Raw genomic sequence first — 25,542 nt, 5'->3', positions numbered from 1 at the left:
GTCGATTACACAAAAATTTGACTGAACTGAATGTGCATGCAGGCACTTCTAGTCACTATCATGAGAAAGCTCTCTGAACTAGCTTACCAACACCTATCACGGTTTCCAATTCCGACTCCCGATGCTCTTGGTACACTGAAAACAAAATAGCCTATATCCCTCCAAAACCCGCACATGAAACTCAAAACCACTCTCCCTTATTTCAATGAGCAAAACAACCTTTTAAACCCTGCAAATACATTCCAACCTCCTCAGGATGATTTTATGGGTACATGAGCTAACTTCAGGGTTTTTGTTGGTCTCGGTCTTGTTATGTTTTGCCACATTAGGATAACACCATGGTCATTGAATTAGTTCTAAATGTAAAACTTAAAAAAAACAAAAAATAGACCATATATCAAAGTCGAACTTGTAAAACGATTTTCTGACCAGGTGGAGGAGGGTGGCCATTACATGTGACCAGCCGCAGGTTGCCACCTTCGTGCTTGGCCCCAACAATCTCGGTTTATGGTGCTCCGGTGGTTACATATTACGATTTCCTGCTCCGATGGTTATCAACATCCGTTCACATCTCAAATTGACACGGTAACTGCTAGGGTCTGCGGTGAACTCCGACGGTTAACATATGATCGCATTACCACAGTTTCCAATGCGGTTTCCAAGCCTGACGGCTTATTCCACTATGGTTAATTATGTTGCCCGTTCACATGAACGATGGTCCCCACACGGTTTAGGCCTGTGGTTATATGATTGTGTATATGTATTTATATTATTTTACAAGTTTTGTAATAGGTCGATAGTTGTTTAACTTAGGTTTTATGTGTTTTATGTCATAACTTTGTAACGTAATGAGGTCCGATAGGTTTAGAACTTAGAGTTTAGGTCTTGATTTGTATTTGTAATACATAGATTTGTATTGGAATATGGTTAGGGTTTAGGTTTTAAGTAATGGTATTTAGTGTATGGTTTTTAGACTTAGGTTTTGATGTTTTCCTCCATAGTTTTTTTAGGGCTAGGGTTTATTCAAGGTCTTATCCTTACATTAAAAAAAACCTTTTACATCAATTTGTCACCAAGTGACATTCACGACATTTGTCACATGATGATGACAACAAAACCATGCAATATGGACGACAAACCCACGTCGACACCAAATCCTGCGAGACGGATGACAATCACATATCGACAACCCAAATCCTGGCGGAACTAACGACAACCACATGTCGATAGCTAGGTACCAAAACCATATCACCATGAAAACCATTGACATCACCTTAACATCCTGAATGATAAACAACACTTTCAAAACTGAACGCCTCTGCACTGAATACTGTTGATGACACTGAACCTGTGTAACTAATCTGACGAGATCCTCTTGGATCACCATAATATTTGAAACTTTGAATGTTTGCCTTTCTCCTCATGGGCTTTGTCCCATTTCAGAACTAGATCGCCAACTTCAAATTTTTTTTTGTCAACTAAATTTGCATCAAAAGAAGACTTAACCAATTTTTGTTGATGGGCATGGACTTGTCTAGCCTTTATCTCTTTCTTCCTCTAACTTAAGGATTTGGGACATTCTTAATTGCAAAGCAAAGGAAGTTTTTTCTTCAATGGATTGCACTAGGTCTAGTGATGGAATAGATAGATTAGGTGGTAGTATAACTTCTTTACCATACACTAATTAACAAGGAGAAGTGCCTATGGAGACCTTCTGAGTGTTTCTATCAGCTCATAATGCAAAAACTAGAGCTTTATGCCAATTTATTTGATTTTGGTCAATGGTTCGTTTGATTATTCTAATGAGGTTTTTATTCGTAGAATTTGCTAAGCCATTTTTTTGTGGATAATAATTTTTAGAATACTTTAGTTTAAAACCTCTTCTAAGAGAAAATTCAGTAATGGTGTTTCCCGAAAAATAAGATGCATTATAAAAAATAAGTTCATAAGGAAGATCAAATCTGGTAACAATAAATTGATCATTAAATTCAATAATGTTCTCAGTAGTAGTTAAGATGTATTTCTATTGCTTGGAAGAGTTAGGAACATTATCACCTATTATTTCCAGTTCCCATTGTTCAAAGGATTGCTCAATTTTAACTAGTTGTAAAGGTAAGGCTAGTTTCTTTTGTCTTCCTGAAGTAGTTTGGAAGAATTTACACTTTCTGACATAAGCATGAGGGTCCCTGAATAAAGTCGGCCAAGAGTATGCAACATGTAGAATATTATGAGAAGTGGTGTCTCCACCATAATGTCCTCCAGCTGGTCCATCATGTAGCTCTTGCAAGACCTTTCCAGCTTCAGACTTTTCTAGACATCTTAAAAAACAAAATCATAATTTATTTTAAATAAGACATCATTGATAAGTTGATTTTGATTAGTCTTAAGTTTGAGAGATATTTCTTCTTGTAATTGAGTTCCAATGGAGCATAACCATTTTTTAAATAAAAAATAAGATCAACATATTGGGATTCAATGTCAATGGGACATACCTATGTGATTTTAACATTATTACCTAAATCTTCATTAGCCGAGTTGTCATAAGCTCCAATAATCAATTTGCAAAAACCTTGACATCTAACAATTTTAGCTGGTTTAATATCTAGGTCATATTCTTACAGTGAAGTAACCCAATTTGCTCTTTTCTCTCCTAATTATTTCTGGATATGTAATTTCCTAATAGCAGGGAAAGGAACAATTACTTTTGTGTATGTATTCAAGAGAAAAGGCTTGAAATTCTTTATGGAATTAAATACTGAAAAGGCTTGCTTCTCGACCTATGAATAATTAAGCTCGACTCCCTGTAGATTGGAACTAGAGAATGAAATTGAAGCCCCGATTTGTTGTTCATTAGGTTGAGTCAAGATTGCTGCGTAGGATTTTTGGTAAGAAAAAGTATAAAGAACAAAATGTTTGGTAAAATTAGGGGTTGATAACGAAGGGGCATCAATGATTGCTTTTTTTTTTTTATGGCCTCAAATTCTTTTCTTTCGATTAATCTCCACTCGAAAATCAACTTCTTCTTGATCATAGCTTGTAAGGGAAGTGCAATTTGAGAGAAATCTGGGACAAACCGTTTGACAAAATTAATTTTCCCAAGGAAGGATTGCATAGATTTTTTGTTATTTGGTAAGGGGATTTTAGATATTTCCTTCTATCTGGGTCTATGCATATTCCTTCTTTAGAGACAATAAAACCTAAAAGTTTTCCTTCATTAATAGGAAAAAATGACTTTTGGGATTTAAGGAGATTCCAAATTTTCTACATCTTTCAAAATTTTGTTTCAAATCATGTAAATGATTACCCCTCTGTTTGGAATAAATTGTAATGTCATCTAGATACACTACAACTGACTTGTTAATCAAACCTCTAAAAAAAATATCCCTATCTCTTTGGAAAGTAGCTCCAACATTAATTAGTCCGAAAGGCATTTTTTGATAAGCATATGTCACCCACTTGGTCTTGAATGTGGTTTTCAGTCTATCATTTGGATGTACAAGTATTTGATTATAACCTGAAAAACCATATAAGAAGGACATTAGTTTAGAACCAACAAAATATTGTAAAAGTTGTTCCATTTGGGGTAAAGGAAAATTATCCTTTTCATAAGTTTTATTCAAATTCCTAAAATCAATACAAATGCGAATGTCTCCATTCTTCTTTCTAACTGGAAAAAGATTTGAGGCCCACTTGAAATGACTGATAGAAAAAACGATTTTGGCTTTGAGAAGCTTGTTCAGTTCAGTCTTACTCTGAGCTTCCAAATTAGGGTGGATCTTTCTAAGCTTCTGTTGATAGGCTTGACATATGGAAGCATAGGAATAGTGTGCTGAATGATGGATGTATCATAGGTTTTTAGATCATCATAATCCCATGCAAAAATATCCTTTTACCTCTTCAACAAATGAATGAAAGTAGATCTTTCATCTGGTGAAAGTCCAAGGCCCAAATTAATGTTCTGAGGCTTATGATCAAATCCTATGTTAACTAATTCAAATCTCAAGGTATAACTTCGAGTTTTGAAATTGGTGGTCCTTTTTAATCTATCTTTCAGGTCATATAAGTCTTCCAATTTTACTACAGGTTTGGGCAAGTTATTTTCATCGAAAGACCTATTTTGCATATTGTCATGCTCATCTTCATCAATAACTTAATCGGAGTAAGAACCTTCTGATGTTAAGAAACTTAGAATATCATCATGATCATTAAACACACACCAATTAGTTATGTTGTTTGGAATGGAGGGGCGAAAAATCAATTCAATTGAAAATCTGTCAGGGCTAAAATCCTCGAGTGGAATGAGCTTGGAAGCAACATTTTCTAGGAGGTCAACACTAGCATTCTGTATTCTTGGGATGGGAGCTATATTGAATGTAGTAAAATGAGAAATGAGGTCTTGAATCAAAGACTGATAATGTTTAAGGTGACTAGAAACACAGTGGATGTTGTTTCTAACTTGTTTAATGACAATCTCTAAGTCACCAAACACTTTAAGGTATTTGATGTCAAGATTAATAACTTTTTGTAAACCATGTACCAATGATTCATACTCAACAACATTATTGGTACAATCAAATTCCAATCTGCATGCAAGCATAAGGCTCACCCCCAGGACTTACTAAGATGCAACCAACTCTGGCACCTTCATTAGATTTCGAATCATCAAAATAAATAATCTAAAATAAGCTGTCATGCTTATTTACAATGTTTTCTACAATATTAATACACTTAGATGACTCTGTTTGGGAATAGTTTTCGAATTGAGATGAAACAGAATCAACTAAAAATGGAGAAGTTTGTGCCGAAAAAATTCCGAAGAAATATTCAAAAGAATAGTTTCCAAGGATGTTATTTGAAAATACTATTGGTTCATTTTCTTCATAAAAATCGGTAACTGAATGTTTCTTATGTTTTTCCCTATGAACACAAATCTGATTTAGTTTTCCATTGAAGGGAAGTGACATATGTGACTAATCAGTTGCAAAGTAATTAGGTAATAAATCCTTGAGTAAAAATTTCTGGTGTTGTTTCAACTTACTAACTTCATATAGGGAGATGTTGGCTTTAACCTTTTTCATGTCTTCCACAATATTATACTCGATGGTATCAAAGACTACCAAGGTTTTAGATGAAGAAGGTGATCCAGGTGGATATTGGTGGCCACCTGCCAAGTCCACCTGGACCCCCACCATTGTCTTTCTCAGCATTTTCAGTTTCCTTAATTGTAGCACAACTTACTATTTTTAGCAGTTTTTCGGGTCCTGAACTTCCGGAGCCGTTTTGAGGCCCTAAACGACGTTTTTTGGGGAATCCAAGGGCAACATGGGTCCATGGAATGGACCGATGTTTCCCGTTCCAACAATGATAGTGCTCGGATAGATCTTTCTAATGAGCTATTGTACGCGTCAAACAGAGATCATATGCCAAAGTTACGACCCCGGGAAGTTGATGTACCAACTTACCCTCAAACGGGGCCCACAGTTTGGCGTTTCATCTCCTAGGGTTAGGTTTTGGAATGTTAAGGGTTTTCCATTGTTTCTCAACAATAAATAGGCCTTTGAGCCTCATTGTAACACAGTTCAGAGGCATGTAGCCATCACATCTCTTCTCAGAGATAAGCTATCATCGCCCTAGCTAGTCTATTTCCATTTCTGGTTGTAAGCATATTTCAGTATTTTCCATTAATGAAATGAAGTATTATTTCCGCTGCATCTTTGTGTTTATGGTTATCTCTGTAATTTGTTGCGTTCCTATTTAAATCCGGATCAGTGGTATCAGAGCGGTCTGCTTTTTCTCTGTTTTTCTTTGCATGTCCCCAACAAGGTCGGGATATAAGGAGTTAGGCCTTGAACTGGTTGAACCTTTGCAAGACCAGCCTCGCAAATCCCGACGGCCTCCCATAGCGGACGAGGGGGCAGGAGATCCCATCAAAATCTTGCTCGAAGAAGCCCTCGAGCGACAACGGAACGCGATGATGGACAGCTTTGCCCAGATCCTTCAGCGGCTACCCAGAAGCAACGCATCGGCTTCCAGCAGCTACTCTAGAAACGCCACACCCTTTAAGGTACAAGTTAATTTTGAAATCCCCATATTCGAGGGTCAGATAGACGCAGATGTCGTAGATAAATGGTTAAATCTGCTAGAGGGTTATTTTTCTGTTCATGAATTTTCGAGTCGGGAAAAGATTGCTTTTGCTCTCCTCAAAGCAGCCCCCCACGTCAAGGACTGGTGGGAAACCTACTGCGAGCAGAAGGATGAAAGTACTGGCTCACTATTTTCAGCCGCACCCACATGGGATTCGTTCCGGGATGCCATCAAGGAGCAGTACTACCCTGTCGGGAGCTATGAGGATGAATACATAAAGTGGACCACGCTGCGGCAGGGAAGGGATCAAGACGTGCCGGAGTTCACCAATCTTTTCCATACCCTTCGCACAAAGTTGGGTATCAAGGATTCAGAGCAACATTTGATACTCAAATACCGTGGCTGCCTGCACAAGTACATCCAGGAAGAAATACAATTCCTGAACATCCCCTCGCTCGGCGCAGCATACCGGTATGCCGTCAAGGTCGAGCAGAAGTTTAAACAAAAGAAGCGAGACTTTGGATCTGCGAATCCAAAGCAGGGGAAAGGTGCCCCTAAACCACATAACAAAGGACAAAGCCAAGGCGGGACAGCCCAAGACAACTAGCCGAAGCTGCAATCAAAGAACAGCGCCGCGAAGCCGAGAAAGGACACTGGAAAATGGTGCGAGTTCCATAAGAGCTCCACTCACAACACAAGTGAGTGTCGGGCAAAGCAGTCACTGGTGGCTGAGCTAAAGGTTTCAGAATCAGATGCATGTTCTGACTCTGAGTCAGAACCCGATAAGGGGTATGAAAAAGGGAAGCAGATCATTGATGCGGACCCCAGCACCACTGTTGCTACGGCAAAGATCCAGAAAAATGAAACCGAAGATCCAGAGGAGGAGGAGCGTCTCTTCCACTCCCAAATGTGGGTAAAGGGCTCCCCGATACAGTTCATTGTTGATAGCGGGAGTCAAAAGAACCTCATTTCGGCAGAGGTCGTGAAGCGGTTGGGCTTACCGACCACAACACATCCACAACCATACACCATTGGGTGGCTTCACCAAGGACGAGATCTTCGCGTGAGCCAGCAGTGTCGCCTTCCATACAACATCAAGCCCTTCACGGATGAGGTATTGTGTGACATTGCTCCCCTTGAAGTTTGTGATGTATTACTAGGACAACCATACTTGTGGAAGTGACATGCTGTGTATGAATCAAGGCCCCGTGCTGTTATTATTACATTGGGAAATAAGTTGTTCAGGATACCAGAGGTAGCACCACCTGCCGCCCTCTCTTTGATTACTGCAAAACAATGCAGTAAGATCATTTCCAAAACCAGGAAATTTGTTTTCCTGATGATACGCCCTCAAGGAAAGAAGAAGACAGTGGCCACGGCCTCCAAACGGGGCCCCTCTGCACGACAACTACAGATGGACAAGATTGTGGAGGAGTACGAGGACATCTTCACCTCCCCGGCAGGGGTTCCTCTGCACTGTCAAGTCAAGCACTCCATCGATCTGACCCCAGGTGCGCCGCTACCCAACGGGCCAATTTATTGGCGCTCCGTTCTGGAGAACGATGAAATCAAGAGGCAGATTCAGGAGCTCCTGCAGAAAGGTCACATCCGTCCGAGTTCATCGCCCTGTGGGAGCCCGATCGTGTTGGTACAGAAGAAGGATGGGACGTGGAGACTCTGTATTGACTATCGGGCGCTGAACAAGATCATTGTCCGTAATAGGTACCCGATTCCGCGAATTGATGACCTCCTAGACCAACTAAAGGGGGCGAAATATTTCAGCAAGATCGACCTGAGGTCGGGATATCACCAGGTACCAATCGAACCCTCCGATGTGTGGAAGACTGCCTTCAAATCCAAGGAGGGCCTCTTCGAATGGTTGGTCATGCCTTTCGGATTGACGAATGCTCCTGCAACCTTTATGAGGCTAATGGATGACATCTTGCGGCCATTCACCAACTCCTTTGTAGTAGTATATTTGGATGACATTCTGATCTTCAGCCAGAGCTGGGAAGAGCACCTCCACCACATCCGACAGGTTCTCCAAACACTGCGGCAACACAAGCTATGTGCCAATTTGGAGAAATGCACTTTTGGCATGACCCAGGTCCAATATCTGGGATACATCATTGATGAACAGGGGGTGCATGTCGATCCAGCCAAGATCCAAGTCATTCGGGATTGGCCCTCTCCAACCACTCTAACAGAGCTCCGCAGCTTTCTAGGTCTTGCTAACTTCTACCGCAGGTTTGTGTTGGGGTTTTCTCATATTTCTTGGCCCTTGAGTCAAGTCACCAAGGGCGGGGCGAAAGCAAAATTCTTTTGGTCCGAATCTCAACAGAAGGCATTCAGGGAGTTGAAGGATCGCCTCTGCACGGCACCAGTGCTCGCGTTACCAGATTTACAACAACCATTTGATGTCGAGACAGATGCCTCTGACTATGCTATTGGGGCCGTCCTTACTCAACATGGACATCCAGTGGCATATCACAGTGAAACACTTTCAGACACAGTCCGGAAGTACCCCACTTATGATAAAGAGATGTATTCCATTGTACAGGCCTGCCGACAATGGAAGCATTACATTTTAGGGAAGGAAACGGTCATCCACACAGACCACCGACCTCTGCAGTTCATACAGACCCAAGGGAAATTGCAGAATGATCGCCATCAGAAGTGGTCTACATACCTGCAACAGTTTCACTTGAATATCAAGTATAAAAAGGGCAGCACCAATAATGTTGCAGATTGCCTCAGTCGACCACCAATCATGGTGCTAACCATCGTGCTCAACTCTTGTGGGCACGAGACTTCTGATTGGCCACTTCTCTACAAAAGCGACCCAGAATTTGGCCACACATACCAGACACTCTTGGAGGGTCGGCAGGTTGCAGATTTTCACCTCCAGGATGCCCTATTATGCCACCTCGGTCACCTTTGTGTTCCTTCAAGCGAGCGTGCCAAGATGATTTGGGAAGCACACTACAGTCGGGCTGCTGGGCATTTCGGGGTCGAGAAAACAGTGGCAGTACTGCAAAATTATTTCTATTGGCCGAATCTTCGACAGGATGTTGGGAAGTACATCCGATCATGTACTGCCTGTGCCATTGCCAAACCGGCCATTAAGAAGCACGACCTCTATACCCCGTTGCCTACCCCTAGTCGACCTTGGGAATCCATCTCCATGGATTACATGTCAGGCCTTCCTTCCACTAAGCATCGAAATGACTGTGTTTTTGTGGTCGTCGATAGGTTCTCGAAGATGGCCATTATGGTGGCCTGCAAGAAGAATATCACAGCAGAAGCCACTGCTAAGCTCTTCTTTGAACGAGTGTGGGTGAACTTTGGGATCCCACAGTCTATCATCTCAGATCGGGATAGTCGGTTTCTCAGCACATTTTGGTCCAGTCTCTGGTCAATGCTGGACACCAAACTCACGAAGTCCACAGCCTTCCATCCTCAAACTGATGGCCAGACAGAGGTTGTCATTAGGATGATTGTGCACATTCTGCGCATGTATAACTCAAAGCATCCACGCACATGGGACGAGAGCCTCCCCTATGTTCAGCACAGCTACAACCGAGCTCTTCACAGCTCCACTGGCCATAGCCCTTTTCATCGGGACAGTCGGTTTCATATCCTCTACATATCATTTGACATAATTTTGATGCACTCTCAAGATTCTTATGGTGCAATTCCATAAGAATCTTTTGTTTTAGCTGGGAATTCTTACAGAGGTATAAGCAATCTTTGTACCATAACGAATCATTTTGCCAGCTAAATGTATCAGAAGCACTTGAATCTTGTTGTAGCTTTCGAATAAGTGCCCACACTTCTTCGTCATTCTTCCATTCCTCCTTTGCTTCATTTATCCAATCTGGTTGGATAATAGAAATGGCACACAACAATGCTTCCATATCCTCATCCTTTCTTGAGAGTGCATTTGCCACCACATTTTGCTTCCCTTTTTTGTAGATGATTTCAAAGTCGTAACCCAACATCTTTGTGACCCACTTTTGTTGCTCTTCAGAGGATAATCTTTGTTCTAAAAAGTATTTAAGGCTATCATGATCCATTTTTACCTTGAAGTGTCTTCCCATTAGGTAGGGTCGCCATTTCTTAAGTGCATGGAGTATTGCCAACATTTCCTTCTCATAAATAGCTTTGCTTAAAAACTTTCCCTTGATTGGACGACTTTCAAAAGCAATGGGTCTTTCATCTTGCATTAGAACAACACCAATTCCATTTCCTGAAGCATCACATTCCACAATAAAGGTTTTTGTGAAGTCCGGTGTAGCTAAGACTGGTGCTTGGCACATTGCCTCCTTAAGATGTTTAAAGGCCTTTGTTGCTTCCGGAGTCCATGAAAATGAATCTTTCTTCAATAATATTGTTAGAGGTGCTGCTATTCTCCCATAATTCTTAAAAAACTTGCGATAATACCCTGTCAACCCAAGAAATCCTCGCAGATGCTTTATGGATGTGGGGATTTTCCATTCCTTAATGGCTTTAATTTTGCTAGGGTCTACCTTAACTCCTTCATGAGATACAATATGACCCAAATATTCCACCTCCTGGACTCCAAAGAAACATTTGGATCTTTTTGCATATAATTGTTTCTCCTCCAATAGTTGTAGCACCTTGTCAACATGTTCAACATGATCCTTCCAAGACTTGCTGTAGATTAGTATATCATCAAAAAATACTAACACAAATTTTCTAAGGAATGGTTTGAAAATTGAATTCATCAAACCTTGAAATGTTGAAGGTGCATTGGTAAGGCCAAAAGGCATGACCAAAAATTCATAATGACCCTCATGAGTTCTAAATGCCGTTTTCGGAATGTCTTCAATCTTCATTCTGATTTGATGATATCCCGAACGAAGATCCAACTTGGTGAAGTAAATTGATCCATGCAATTCATCCAGTAATTCATCAATGACAGGAATGGGGAACTTATCTTTAATAGTGAGCTTGTTGAGCTCCCTATAATTTGGACACATGTGCCATGATCCATCCTTCTTGTGCACCAATACTACTGGAGCTGAGAAAGAACTTTGACTCGGTTGAATTATACCAGCCTCTAGCATTTCTGCAACCATATGTTCAATTTCACTTTTTTGGACATATGGATATATGTACGGCCTGATGTTTGGAGGAACACTTCCTGGAATCAGATGAATAGCATGATCATGATCACGCATAGGTGGGAGACCTTTGGGAGTCTCAAATACCTTGGAATGATTGTCCAGGACTTTTTGGAGATCTGGAGAAATAGATGATTCCAATGTGGAAACATCTAGCGAACATAATTGTGCAATTACACATCTTTGCTGCTTTTTTAGAAGCTTTGTCATACCATTAGAGCTGATTATCTTTCCTGGTTTCCCTGCAATACCCCTTAATTCAACTTCCTTTCCTTCCACAGAAAATTTCATGAAAAGTTCTTGAAAATTAAAAGCTATTGTACCCAAGGATTGTAGCCATTGGACTCCTAGTACAACATCAGCACCTCCCATTGGAATGGAAAGCATTGGGCTAGTCAATACATATTCTCCCATGGATAGCTTGATATTATGGCACTTTCCAGAACAATTTATTGTTCCTCCATTTGCAATCATCAATTGACACTCTGGTGCTGGATATAGGAAGCAATTCAATTCTTTTGCTACCCTACAATGAATAAAATTGTGGGTGCTTCCTGAATCAATCAACACTATTACCTTTTTCTTCTTGATTTGTCCTTCTATCTTGATGGTTTGAGGAGTGGTAATTCCCACCAAGGCATTACAAGATATGGTCGGGTTTATTTGTTCTTCATCTAGGCTTTGTTCCTGGAATATATCCTCTTCTTTTGACCTTTCTTGCTCCTTTTCTTCTTCCTCTTCACAATCTATGTAGAATAATTTCTTCTCAGCACACTTATGACCTTTTGTGTATTTGCTATCATAATTGTAACAAAGCCCTTTTGCTCTTTTTTCTTCCAATTTTTGTGGTGTCAACCTTGTAGGTTGTGGAAGACTATGGGCAACAACACTTCCGTCTTTATAGTTGTGAATGGTATGCTTCCTAGTTGCCATAATTTTGCTTTCCATTTTTCTTGCTAACCTGAATGCCTTCTCTAATGAATCAGGTTCCCAAAGGCGCACATCATGTTGGATATTATCCTTTAAAGACCCTATGAACACATCAATCCTATGCTCCTCTGGAATATCTTTTACCCTTATGTTCAATTTTTGGAACTCCTCAATGTGCTCCATTATTGAACCCTTTTGTTTGAGACTTATCAATTGGCTAAAAAAAGTGTTGCTTTTCGTATCCTCATAATGTGCTATCAATTCTTCCGTAAAAATTGCCCAAGTGATAAACTGTTTACGAGAACAAAGCCATTGATACCATACAAACTGATTTGGTTCCAAATATAAAGTTTCCATACGTACCTTTTGTGTGTTTTGCACATTATTGAGATCGAAGAATTGCTCCATCTGTAATATCCATGTGGCGGGATCCTTGCCATCAAACTTCCTCATATCGATTTTTGGAACATGGTGAGTCTTCGATCCAACATTAGAGTCTATGGAATCATGATTAACATTTCTTTTGTTGTCATCATGAGTTTCCTTTAGTACTCTTTCACCCTTAGTGACTATTTCTTTTAGCAACTTATCCATCTTATCATGCATGCCATCAATTTTAGCGTCCATGCCATTCACCTTAGCTTCCATGCCATCCATCTTAGCTTCTACACCTTTCTTTAAACCATCTATCTTAGCTTCTACATCTTTCCTTAAACCATCCATTTTAGATTCTGTTGCTTTTTGTGCAAGTGACACTCGTTGCACTTGTTCTTGTAATTTTGATATATCATATAGCATTTCTTCTTCTTCTTCATGAGTCATGCTAGAGCTTTCAGGCTCCTTACTAGGTGTTTTCATTTTCTTTCCTCGGGGCATCAGTTACCGATAATAATTCTCTAATATGCCCTTTGAATTCCTTCAAAATAAATTTTCAAACCAAGCTTAAGCAAAAATTAAAGAAAATTTACACACCTTTTTTCACTTTTTAGGAGCTCGATAGTGGCTCCGATGTATCTCTGTAATTTCTGATTATCTAGTTCTGAATTTGTGACCTATAGTAGCCCTCTGTGTCCTCTTTCCAATGCCACAAGTCTGACCCAAATTGGATTCTCCAAGGACGAGTTATGCGAAATCTCCCACAGTGACTTGATTATAGACTAGTTCAGTAGAGCGAACTTGTACGAGGTGCCACGTGTCACTGTTTCAACCTTTGACTCTGAAAAATATATAAAAGAAAACTAAAGTCCGTCCTCTTTCTGTAAATTCTTACGAAATTTCAATCCGATGCTCAGAAAGAAAGTTATGACGATTTTCCCCAGGTCACCTGTTTTGAGTGTAATTCAGGAGTCTGAAAAAATACCAACTTCCTCAGATCATATCTCCGAAAATATCGTGCGAAAAACTCTGAAATTCAGACCCAAGGTTCAGCGCGATTTCTTCTCAAATGGGTTTTTTTTGCGACTTCTGAAACGTCACAGAAAAAAAGTTATAGCGAAAATACCACGATGACCTGTTTGGAGCAGCGAAACCCTAGAACCTGGCTCTGATACCAAATGTTATGAAACCAGCTCAAGAAAAGATAGAAAAGAAAGATCAACGCCTTAGAATTCAGCCTCTTCGAGGGGGCAACCACCTTTACATTACATAAATGAACAATTCTTGGATGATACAAATGACAAAACCTCCTTTCTATATATAGGAGTCTAAGGAGTCACAATATAATCCAGCCGACCTAACAATAATAATATAAAGCCACAAAAATAATAATAGAGGGATTCTATGGGGCACAACAATATAAATAAGGGGTATAACTACAATAGTAATGGGGTAATCACTAGTATTATAGGGACCCAACAGCTTCCTTTCCTTAAGATATGTTTTCTTCTCAAGGGAAAGGACTCTCTTTTTGATAGACAAGGCTTCTTTCATTTTATCAGATAATAACATTTTGTTTGCCCTATATACAAATATTGCAATATTTGAAGGGAGGGAACTAATGTACCACTCAAATTGTACATCCACACTAGGTCTGGAAGTGGCTGGGATTTTGTTCAACAATTTATTAAACCTTGAATTGAAACCCTGAATATTTTCATTTGGATTAGCTTTAAGATTTCAAAATTCATTAATCAAAGTGGCGGTGGTTCCGTCATCCCCAAATTTGAGTAAGAATTGTTCTTCAAACATATCCCAGTTATTTATTGACCTAGCGGGAAGAGAGAAATACCATGAACCTACAGGCCCTTCAAAAGTATAAGGAAAAATCCTGACAAAAAAATATTCTTATGAGAATCCATTTAAATTTATGGCCAACATAAAATTATGAAGATGTTCCTCTATAGGGATGCCATCATCAAAATTGAATTTAGAAAGCCATATTTCTGGGTGTTTAGGAAGAGGATGTAGTGCTGGAGCCATCTGAACTACCCTAGGATTGTTCCATGGTTTTTTTCCATCCTGGGAATGTTAGGAACAGATGAGGTTGCAGAAGATGTGGAGGGTGAAGGGGATTGAGATGAGAGGTTTATAAAAAGAAGGTAAATAGGTAGAAGAAGAAGGAGGACCAAGAGGAGGATATCATGATGTGAGATCACTAGCAGAAGAGTAAGTTTATGGTGTGCTTTTCTTTCTCCGATGAGTGGTTAATGGAAATTCAAAAGGCTTAACTCCAATCTTTTTACTCTGGATATAGTTAGTACACCAGAAGACTGTAAGGAGGATGAAACACTTCCTTCAGATATGTTCGATTGAACATATTTTCTCCAGAAATGGAATTTTCCTCCAATTTATAGATTAAATACTGAACTTTAGGGGACTCTGAAAGTGGAAGTGTTCTAGGATCCTTGGTGGCTTTTTGAGCAACTTCAAATCTTGGATTTGGAGATTTAGAATGTGATCTAGAATTTGGTGGTGACTTTGAGGGGGATTGATTCTTTGAATGACCTTTTAATTTAAGAGTGGATCTACTTTCCATTCACAGTTTGAAGGTCCTCCTTCTAGCACCAAAAATGTTGAAGGCTTGAAATTCTCGCACTCAAGATTGGGGAAAACTAATCGGTCGGGAACTTAATGCAATTCCTTTTCCGTTTGGAATGGTGGCTCCGACTAGGATTATGGGACCAGTTTCCCTTAATAAAATATATAAATATTGATGAAAGGTATATAAGTGTGAAGCTAATGAATGTGAATAAAACTAAGAAATAAAGATAACTAATAGACTTATAATATCTATCTCGGGACAATGTTTCTTCTATATATGTGACTTTAGAAATATCTCACTTATAACGCGATAATATAGATCATCAAATCATTCATGAGGTTAAAATGGATAAAGGTAACTAATTTAATTAAATATTTAATTAAATTAGTGGGTAAAACCCATTGCACATATAAGATATCATTTTTCATATATATACTTAAAAGATGTTGATTAAACACAACAATAGTGATAAATTCTCAATCGCTTGCAAAAACATATATCATAAACTAAAATAGGAGTGGTTCCGCTTTCTATTAAGATCCCTTCAAGCTACAATAGTGCAAACCAAGAGCTTTCTTGGAAAAATTCAGAACCCCTTCTTCATAAAAATGAAGGTGATTTATATTTTGTAATAAAAATTCAAATATAGAAAATTTCCATAAAATATTGGAGTGGTTTTAACAAACCACACTTAAAAATAAAATACAAATATAATAATAGTTTGCAGTTGTAACAAATCGATCATGAGTGAGATGAAGACTACTCTTCCATTTGCTGTCGAAGCTCATATATGTATGTCATCGGATTTAATTTAGGTGGATGATGAGGATTAATGCACATCCGTGTAGTGAATAACGCATCGTTGAGTGCTGGAAGAAGATGACTGGTTGTATTGGAGAGACACCTCAACATCAACTGCTGACTATGGGGTTTCACTAGGAAATTCCAATGGCATTCCAAGTCAATCTTTGATAGATTCTTAATTCCCCCATCCTTCTTATTTGATGATTCCTTCCAAGTTTTTGTTAAAAATTTCACATCGGGCAAGCTATCTTTAGGGCAGTCTGAAATTAGGTTAGCCTGTAGTAAACTGTCATTGATTGATTCCATGATATTGTTTGAAATGTCTCTAGCGCTGAAGATTGTCATTTCTACATGTTTGAGCCTTATCTCCCACTCTTGGAAAATAATTTCCTTATAAGATTCTTTGATTTTAGGGAGATCGACTGATCTTCCCTCAGAACTATGATTCTTGCCAGTCTATGTAATTCGAAATCCTCTCCTCGACCTCTCTACAGTATGTCCTCAGATCTGACAATTGATTCACAAGTGAATCACTTGATTGACACAGGTCTTAGATGATGGCCAATTTCTGACAAAAAGCAACTTTTTGTTGAGCAAGGAGGTTGTTCAATTCTCCTGGTTCCTTCCTAAATTTTGGTATCTCCGTATTGGCTTTTAATTTCTCAATCTTGCGTTGAAGCTCCAGGATTTGAGTATCCCTATTTTTTATATCAGATTCATATCGAATATTTAAGTTATCAAAATTTGTTTACAGTTGTGCAAGCTGATCTTGCCATTGTCGAGAAATTCCTTGTTTCTCACTTTTGAAACCTTGTTCAAGCTACTTGATCTTTTCATCCTTCTCCTTTAGGAGTTGTTGCACCTCAGAGGCTTTGTCAATTGTTGCATTGGCATATGCTCCTGCAAACTGTGATAGCCTTCCTAGATCTTCAGAAGTAGTGACTTGAGCATGTTTCCAAATTACTTCGAAGGAAGCATTACTAGGAACTAAGGCCTGGCTTTATTCAGTTCTCCTCCTTTTCCTTTGTCTACTGACCACCACTTTATGCTTTAGACTGTAAAGTTGATCGAGAGGAGGAATCTCCTCAATCTTCAGAAATAACTCAGAGGTCAAAAATACTGGGATGATTTCCAAATCATATGTGTCAATAGGTTCATCGAAAGCCTCAACAGTAAATGAGGTATTCTCTATGACTTCAGGAGTTTATGTGATCTTCATCTGGAATGGAGTTTGTAGGTTTTTAGGGTCAGTTTCTTTGGTAAACTGCTCCCAAATTGCATCTAATTTCTTATTTGTTATAACTTCCTCTGCCTGTAAAGAAGAAGAAGCCTCTATCTCTTTTGTATGAGCTACATCTGGGACCTGAAATGTGCTTGCTCCTTTGTCCTACTTTGTGCTCTGATGATTAAGCTTCAATAAATCTGTGGGAAAGTGGGCTATCCTTTTAGTCCTGTATGGATTAAACTGAATCAATTATTCAAGACTCAACTGTGCTACTTCATGTTTCTCAGCCTTTGCATAATCAGAGGCTGACTCATAAAAATCATCAAACTTATATGGTTCATTTGTGAATTTCCCGAGTTTTGCATAAATGGTAACATTCTTGGAATTATCTTTAGGTTCACACTGCCTATTAGGAATGGTTGGAAAGTTTAGACACTGAATTTATTCAATTTCCACTGTAGCATACTTGAATTTTTCAAGGGAATAAACACCAAAAAGAAGGGGAAAGGTAGGCCACATTTTATTTTTATTTTCTTTCATAACCTTATATAGGTCATTCACTGCAATCTGGTAAGCTATTTCCTGGGCCAGGAGCTTATCAGGAACATATAGGGGAATCACACGTGAGTGTGCAAGACTACTGAAAATTTGGATATAGGTGAAGGATTCCTCTGCAAACCATCTTCCAATTGATAACAAACTATTATTGGCCTCAAGTGAGATCCTCGAGGCTTTCTCATTAAAGACATGCTGGTGGATTGGTAGCATAACACCATGGAAAATTTTGTAGAAATGGGGCTGGTATTTTGATTCCCAAAGACTGCTATGGTAGATGTGGATAGGCATAGGATCCTCTATGGTCCATTCCATCCCATAGATGTGAAATTAGAAGTGAAACAAATAGAGTCCATTATGTAAGCACTCATGTAGAAGGGGGGAACAATGTTTTCAGAAAAAGTGTGTTTCTTTCTATAATCTAGGATTTGGGAACTTATGTTATTAGACAAAATGGTTCCCCAGTCCATAACATAGCCATCTAAAGCAGAATTAATTAGGGGTACCCATTGGTCTGAGAACTTCTTGGTATTAGGATAACCAAACAATCTACACATCATGGAAACAATATAACAGTATGGTTAGTCAATAGAAGCTATAGCGTACATACCCTTATCCTTGCGCTTGTGCTTGTTAGAGTCTCTTCTCCATCCTTTAATGACATCTCACTGGTCCTCATTCTCCTTCATGAATTTCTCAATGAATTCCTTGTCATATTTATTTTGGGGCGGCGGTAGCTGGTACATCTGGGACAAATATTTACTGGTGAATGAGCCGATGATCATGTAGGGCAAGATGTTTGGCTAGGCTACAATTCTATAGAGGAACGAATTGGCAACGTCTCTATAGGTAGTTTCAGAAACATGGAGAAAATCTTCGGCTGTAACTATATTTCCTGTGACCCTAGGTTCTTCGTCTTCGTAGAGGTTGTATATGGCTTCCTAGTTAGAGCTTCCGATGTCTCGAGTGTGTGTAGTATCAGAGAATAGTGCAGGAATTTCAGTAGCCTCGGGTGGAGGAGCGATTGGATGTTGTTGAACACTAGGTTTCCTTATGGGATTAGGTTCCCGAGACATTTCTGTTGGATTTTTCTTATTTGGACTGGCCTACAAAGAGAAATATGAGAGTAAGTAGAAACTTTCAAGACTGAGGAATTTCTTAGAGCGAATAACTGATTTCATATAAATCCATGTCTTTTATGAGAAAAATCTTAAGAAATCATTCCGCAATAATGAAATCGTTTAGCACTTCGAAAATCATAAATTCGTTACATCCGACCATTAAATGATAAAACAAGTATTCACATGGGCTTTGGTACATGTTAACATATCGAAGGATTTTATCGGAGAAATCTTATGGTTGCATCGTTGAAACATGTGATATTATTATTCTCCGATAAGCTTATAGAGTGTAGTGGCTAAAGTTACAAGCAAGAAGTGATATCAGAGGTCCTATATCATAGGTTTCATATCGAGGGATTGAAAGGATAACAACTGATTGGAAGTCTCGATATGAATGTTGCGAAATGAATAGCAGGAACTGTATCTGAGATCAGAGGTTTGATGAATATCGAAGATGTATGGGTTATTGCAGTATTGACAAAGTCACATATTGGAGGATCAGCGAGAAGGGATGTTGGAGGTCAAAGGTTTGGGAAATCGAAGATGTGTGACATGAGCATCATATTGAAAACACTGATACTGGAATCTTCGATAATGCTATGTTGCAATCCTATGGGGCCAGGCCTTTGTTATTATATTCGCAAAAGAGCGCTTTTATCATTTTTAGGCTTAGACATTTGAAAACTTAATTGGGGAATGGTTTAGTCACAATTTATCCTAAGTGGACATGTTACAATGTTCTGATAAAATACTTCCAATGATATATTTTAAATGAAAGCCAATGTTTTATGGGCTTAAGCTTTGATATAAGGGTTCCGATAAGGGAGATTTCTCATTTAATCAATTTTTTTGGAAAAATAAAGCTAATATTACCTTATTTTATTGGAATTTTTTGGATTTTGTCCTTAATTTAAAAAGGGTCCCCATTATTTTTTAGTTATACTATTAACCATAATGGGGGGGGGGGGGGTGTTGTTGAGTAGCACAACAGGATGTAATTTCGAAAAATTCTTTCTGTGGCTATTAATGTTCCAATGGTTGGTAAAATATTTACATTGATGTGCAATGGCTACTATCTTATTGTCCTTCCCCCCTTCCATTTCTTCCCCTCCTTGGAAGATTCCTAGGGTTCCTTCTGCTTGAACAATTTGAATTCCCTTGTCTAGCTTATGTTTTCTAGGTATTGTGCCTGTACACAAGCTTCATCCATTGTTCTCGGTTTGAACAACATTACTTTCTTTCATATATAACTATGTAGATCCCCCGGATACTTGAGTACATTTGGGTTCTTGGAAGAGATACTTGACATTATTTCCATCATTCTAAATTCAATGGTTTACTATTTTACACTTTGCCCCTAATTCTGCTTGAAGTAATGCCATTGGATCCATTGGTCCTATACATACTTCATAGGGTAGAATTCATGTTGGGAAAATTAATTTCCCTTCAATAAAATTAATCAATCATTTACACATGAATTGGAAACCAAGGTAAGCCTATTATTTCAAGCTTATCACACACAATATATGTAGGTGCCAGGAACTAAAAACTAACATTGACCATTTCTATGCTTTCTTATACATGAACTTGGCACTTAATCAAACCAAAAATTGTTGTAAAGCCTCACACTTGCAAAAAAAGAAATCAATTCGACAAAAGACTCATTTTCAAATCCTCATTTTCATAAAAATAACACTCTACACACAAAGCTGGAAATGATGGAATCACACTTGAAGAATAAAATGAAACTCTTATATTCTAGATCACCCTTCAAAAAGAGAAAACAACACTCCTTGAAATCAATTCTTCAGCTGCACAAAAACATTCAATCATAACCACACAATCATCAAGCAAATCGAAATCAATCCACTCATTAACTGCATAACACATTGTAACATATGTAACAAAAACCAACTAACATTATGTATCAACAACAAATTATAAGTATGTAGTAGAAATTAAATAGTAATAACACACAATTAGTAAGGATCGATCTAGGAGTAACTATATTAGCACATGAGAAATCTATATTAGATATTTTTGCAAGCTAATTTAACCAACAATATCGAAAATGTATCATCAAGCATCTGTAACAGTGATAACTGAAATAATAACAAAAACTGAAATACCATAACCTGCAAATAATTTAAAACAAAAATAACTATGCTACCTCTACAATGCATCGATTATTTCTAGAGAGGAGGGCCCTTCCTCAATAATGGGTTGGTAAATCACAACCCACGAGATAACACGACAAACCACCAATAAACCATGAACCACAGAAGATCGTATTAAATTTGAAAAATGTAATAAAGATGCACGTTTATGGAAATGATGGTGCCACCCCGCATGAGGAAAAGGGTCTCTGTCTTAGGGGTTCTCCTCCTATCTAATCTTGGTACCCCATGAGAATCTTTTGATTCTTAGGTTGTTCAAACTAAGAGTATTTTCTTAACAAATTACAAATCACTATAAATAAAAGTAATGCCACAATGATGCCTCATTTTCAGTGAGTAAAAAAAATGGAGGATTATAAATATTATGGCAGAGTTGGATGAATTACCAAGAACGATCAATCATTTTGTAGCACAACGATCTTGACTGATCTTGTTGAATAGCAACGCCCATATCGACTCTCGAAAATGGCATCAAGAAAACAATGTACATCGACATGAAACACAATAGAAACATTAGATTATTTATAGAGATTGGCTTGGTGTGACAACATTGAAGAATCTTGGAAGATCAACATAACATAATTTGGAAAAAGTGGAGTAGTATCATTCTTAACAAGCTGAGTCATCCTTTAAAAATCATTCTTGTTATTTTGTTAGTAAATTTACCCAAAAACAATTATCTTCTCATCAAATACAAGCAAAACTGCATAAGTTAGGGTTACATGAAAGGATAACATACATTGGTCAAAAACATAATCAATGAAGTAATATGATGTAGTTGTAAAGAAGAAATTGATTGAAAAGGTAAGGAAATAATGATGAAAATGATGCCAATTCTTAGACCCAACAAGTAAGGCTTTATGAGATTTATAAAATCCTCTCACTTAATTACTAGAGGATATTTCTCTAGCTTAAAGTTTTTCGTGTGGATTTCCCACTAAGTTAGGAAACAACCCTCTATTTTCAAATGAGAAAATGAAATTTTCTATTCCTCATCTATGTGGTGAACATTAAAGTAAGTCTCTAATTTTTGCAACTAGTGATTTAAATGGAAAAGCATTGATTTCACATTAATATGGCTTGATGTCCAACTTTTCTTCCATCTTGAAGAAGGAATGTGGATGGTTCACGACACTTGAACTCAACAATTTTTTTCAAGTTCTTTCTTAGAATCTTTCTTTGATCTTTTTGATCCCTTGATTTTTCCTTTGATTTTGCATTTGAGTTGGAAACTTTGTTTTCTCCAATTCCAAACTTGTTTGTCATAGGTCCCATAAGGAGGTTGATATTATTTGATATCTATGACCCACACTTCTAAACTCGAGAATCTCTTTGTCATATCTAGATGGTTATTATAAATGGATTGGTTAGCCATGGTTGGGGTTTTATGACTTTCTTCTTAAACCAATGTTATCCCCTTCAACAACCCACAAAATACCAAAATAAACTTGCAATGATACTAATTTGATGTGTAAATTGACATGGATATTCCATTTGACAATATTTATATTAAAATAAAATTGAAATTTATACTATGAAAGGTTAATTCCTTTAGATTTCATATAAGTTATTACAGATTTTTTGTTTATTCCAACAATAGATAAAATGCAGAAAATAGAGAATAATGAAATACAAACACACACCAATCAAAATGAACCCCAATATATGCTTTGAGATGCTCTCATTTGTCTAGAATGGAAATGATGTAAATACAAAGGAGAAGGAAATTCATATCGAATTCCCTAAGACCTGTGGCATGTGGGCTACTATAGAATACAAACAACCTATATTATGCTCTCTTTCTATCCACTACCAACTACTTTTCTTTAATATGGAACAAAATGCAAGAGAATAGAATGGAACCTTTTTTCCTCCAAGTAGCTCGGTTATTACACAACAGATATCGAATTACGGGTTAGATTTGACCTATTCAACCCCCCAACATGAAAAACTCAATCCTTCTAGAGTCTTATTCATAGTCCCCACATGGCTAGCCTCTTTTCCATGAGTAATAGAGGTTGACATGGCATCCTGTCGATTTTTTTGAAGAATCTAGGGCAATTAGATATAGTAGGATTCTTCTATACTTGATAAAAATTTGTGAAACACTTTTTCAATTTAACTTGTTAACTTGATCTTATTCTCTTATTATTATTGTATGTGTGTTTACTTCATCAAACTGCTACCAAAACACAATAAACAAGAACACACGATATTGGCTCTCTGCCAGGGAAAAACCTCTCTCTTAGAGAGGAAAATCCTTTTGTAAATTTATGTTATTCAAGCTTCTTATTGATCAATGCCAAACCTTGGACCCTTAACAATAAAATCCTCCAAGCACAAGTTATTTCCTTCCTTATTCCGACACTTTGTTTCTTGACACCTCATCCTCCTTCTTTTGACACTTCATTCCCCGACACTTCATCCTCCTTCTTCCTTCGGAAACTGTTGATAGACCTTGTTTATGTGAGCTCTAGAAGAGATACTTATCTTTGATACTTAGTGAGATTCTTCACTTATGAAGATACCTTCATTCTCTTGTCCAACCGAGCTTCTTCTTGATGTGTAGTTTTAGACTTGATATGATAGAACTGTTGGCATTATGATGCATGTGTTGTACTTGATGGCAACCCTCTCATAGAAGATCATCTTACTTGTATACATTCAGATGAATCTACAGAAGAAATATCAGATGTGACAGAGTGCATGGGTTACCGGACAACACAAAAGGGATCATATGACAGTTCACAAGTAAGCTTTGCCATCAAGTCCAAAGGGGGAGATTGTTGGCATTATGGCTAAAGTGTTGTCCTTGATGGCAACCCATTTAGGTGATAGATCACAGTACTTCAAGTCAGCAGCAGAGATTGATGATCAACTATCAAATATTGAAGAAAATAAGGGGTACGCAGGTACACCTTAAAGAAGGTGCGTACACGCAGGCCGGTGTTACATAAAGTGCGTACATACCCGCAGTTATCCCGTTCAGGAGGTGCGTACCCCCAGTTCACTTACTTCAAGGCAGAGAAAAGCACACGTGGGGTTTCTTATGTTTAACCCTTGGTATTTAGCCGACGGTATTGTGTTATTATGGTTTTGGCTCGTGGTATTGATCCATGATTTGAGGAAGAGCTTGCCTATATAAAGAAAAGGAGATCATTTGGCTTAAGCAGGCTTTTGGGTTGAACATCTTATGAGAACTAGATCTGAAATATTATGATCTCTTGGGAGTAATTTCTAGATCTAAATAAGGTGAATCTACTGATAGATTGAGATCTCTTCGGCGCATGATCAGATCTGTAGATCTGACTGTTTGGGTTATTCTTGAAGTCTTGAAATTATCTATACCCGAAGGTACGCAGGTACAGTGAAAGAAAAGAGCGGAGATATGCAGGCACAAAAGCGTCGCAGGTGCGTAGATACGCAAGACCAGAAGCGCTGCAGCTGCGGAGGTGCGCAGGCAGTTCATTGGACACAGAGCGCAGGTACGCAGGAAGTCTTTGAGGCACAGTGCGTGGGTACGCAGGTGCTCAGTTGGGAACAGTGCGTACTGTACGCATGCATTACATGGGTGAAGCTGCGTACTTCTCTTGAAATATATTTAGCTGTCCATGTTTATCATTGCTATGTTCTGGGTTTTGAAGTGATGTCTGGTTTCTGATATTATTCTGAGAAGTGATAGAGTTTTTGATAGATGAATGGATCGGGTTCATAATGACTTATCTTCATGTGATCTGATGGACTAGATCTGGTTGATGACTCACTTGTATATGTATGGATCTAGTGCTTGGATGATTCAGAAGCTTGTTTATGTTGTTGTTGGGTCCAGTATGAAAATTGGATGAAATGTGGCCTTTCAGATTATGTGTTGTGCTTCAGTGTATCCAGTCTGAAAATTGATGAAACGTGGTACCTGGAGGAGAGAAGATTGTAGGTCAGCACCTACGTACTAGTATCTAAGCTAGTACAAGAGCTAAAGGAAATCTTTGGAGCATTGTAGCAGGTAGCAGCCTGCGTACTAGTAAATGGATCGGCTAGTACAAGAGCAAAGGGGGTTGTAGCTCCTGTGCTGGTATAAGACTGCACCAATACAAATATTGTAAAAGGATTTTCTTATTAAAGAAGATTGAGATGACTTGCAGCAGGTGGTTTTCTCCCGCATTGGGTTTCCACCTTATATCATGGTGTTCATGTGTGTGCCTTATGTGTGATGATATATTCTATGTTGCTGCATTTGTTAACTGATAATATGGTTGATAATGTTCTAATGCACTCATTGAAGATCAATTAACATAATCATAAGAAGTTGTGGAAGTAGTATATATGAATCAGAGTTTGGAAATGAAAAGTTTTATAAATGTGATAATACTGATTCACCCCCCCCCTCTCAGTATTATTTCCAACAAGAACTACAACCCTAGTTTCTCACACATGTGGGAGGTTTCCTTGTATATTTGACTCCTTTTACCTTCACTTGGGAGAGCCTCTTCTTCGCTCTAGTAGGAGGCCTTATAGGCCT

This window comes from Pinus tabuliformis, chromosome X (assembly GCF_031772625.1).
Source record: "Pinus tabuliformis cultivar Carrire ecotype Pingquan chromosome X, CPIR1, whole genome shotgun sequence".
Classification (NCBI taxonomy): Eukaryota; Viridiplantae; Streptophyta; class Pinopsida; order Pinales; family Pinaceae; genus Pinus; species Pinus tabuliformis.
This window is presented reverse-complemented; position numbering follows the sequence as displayed.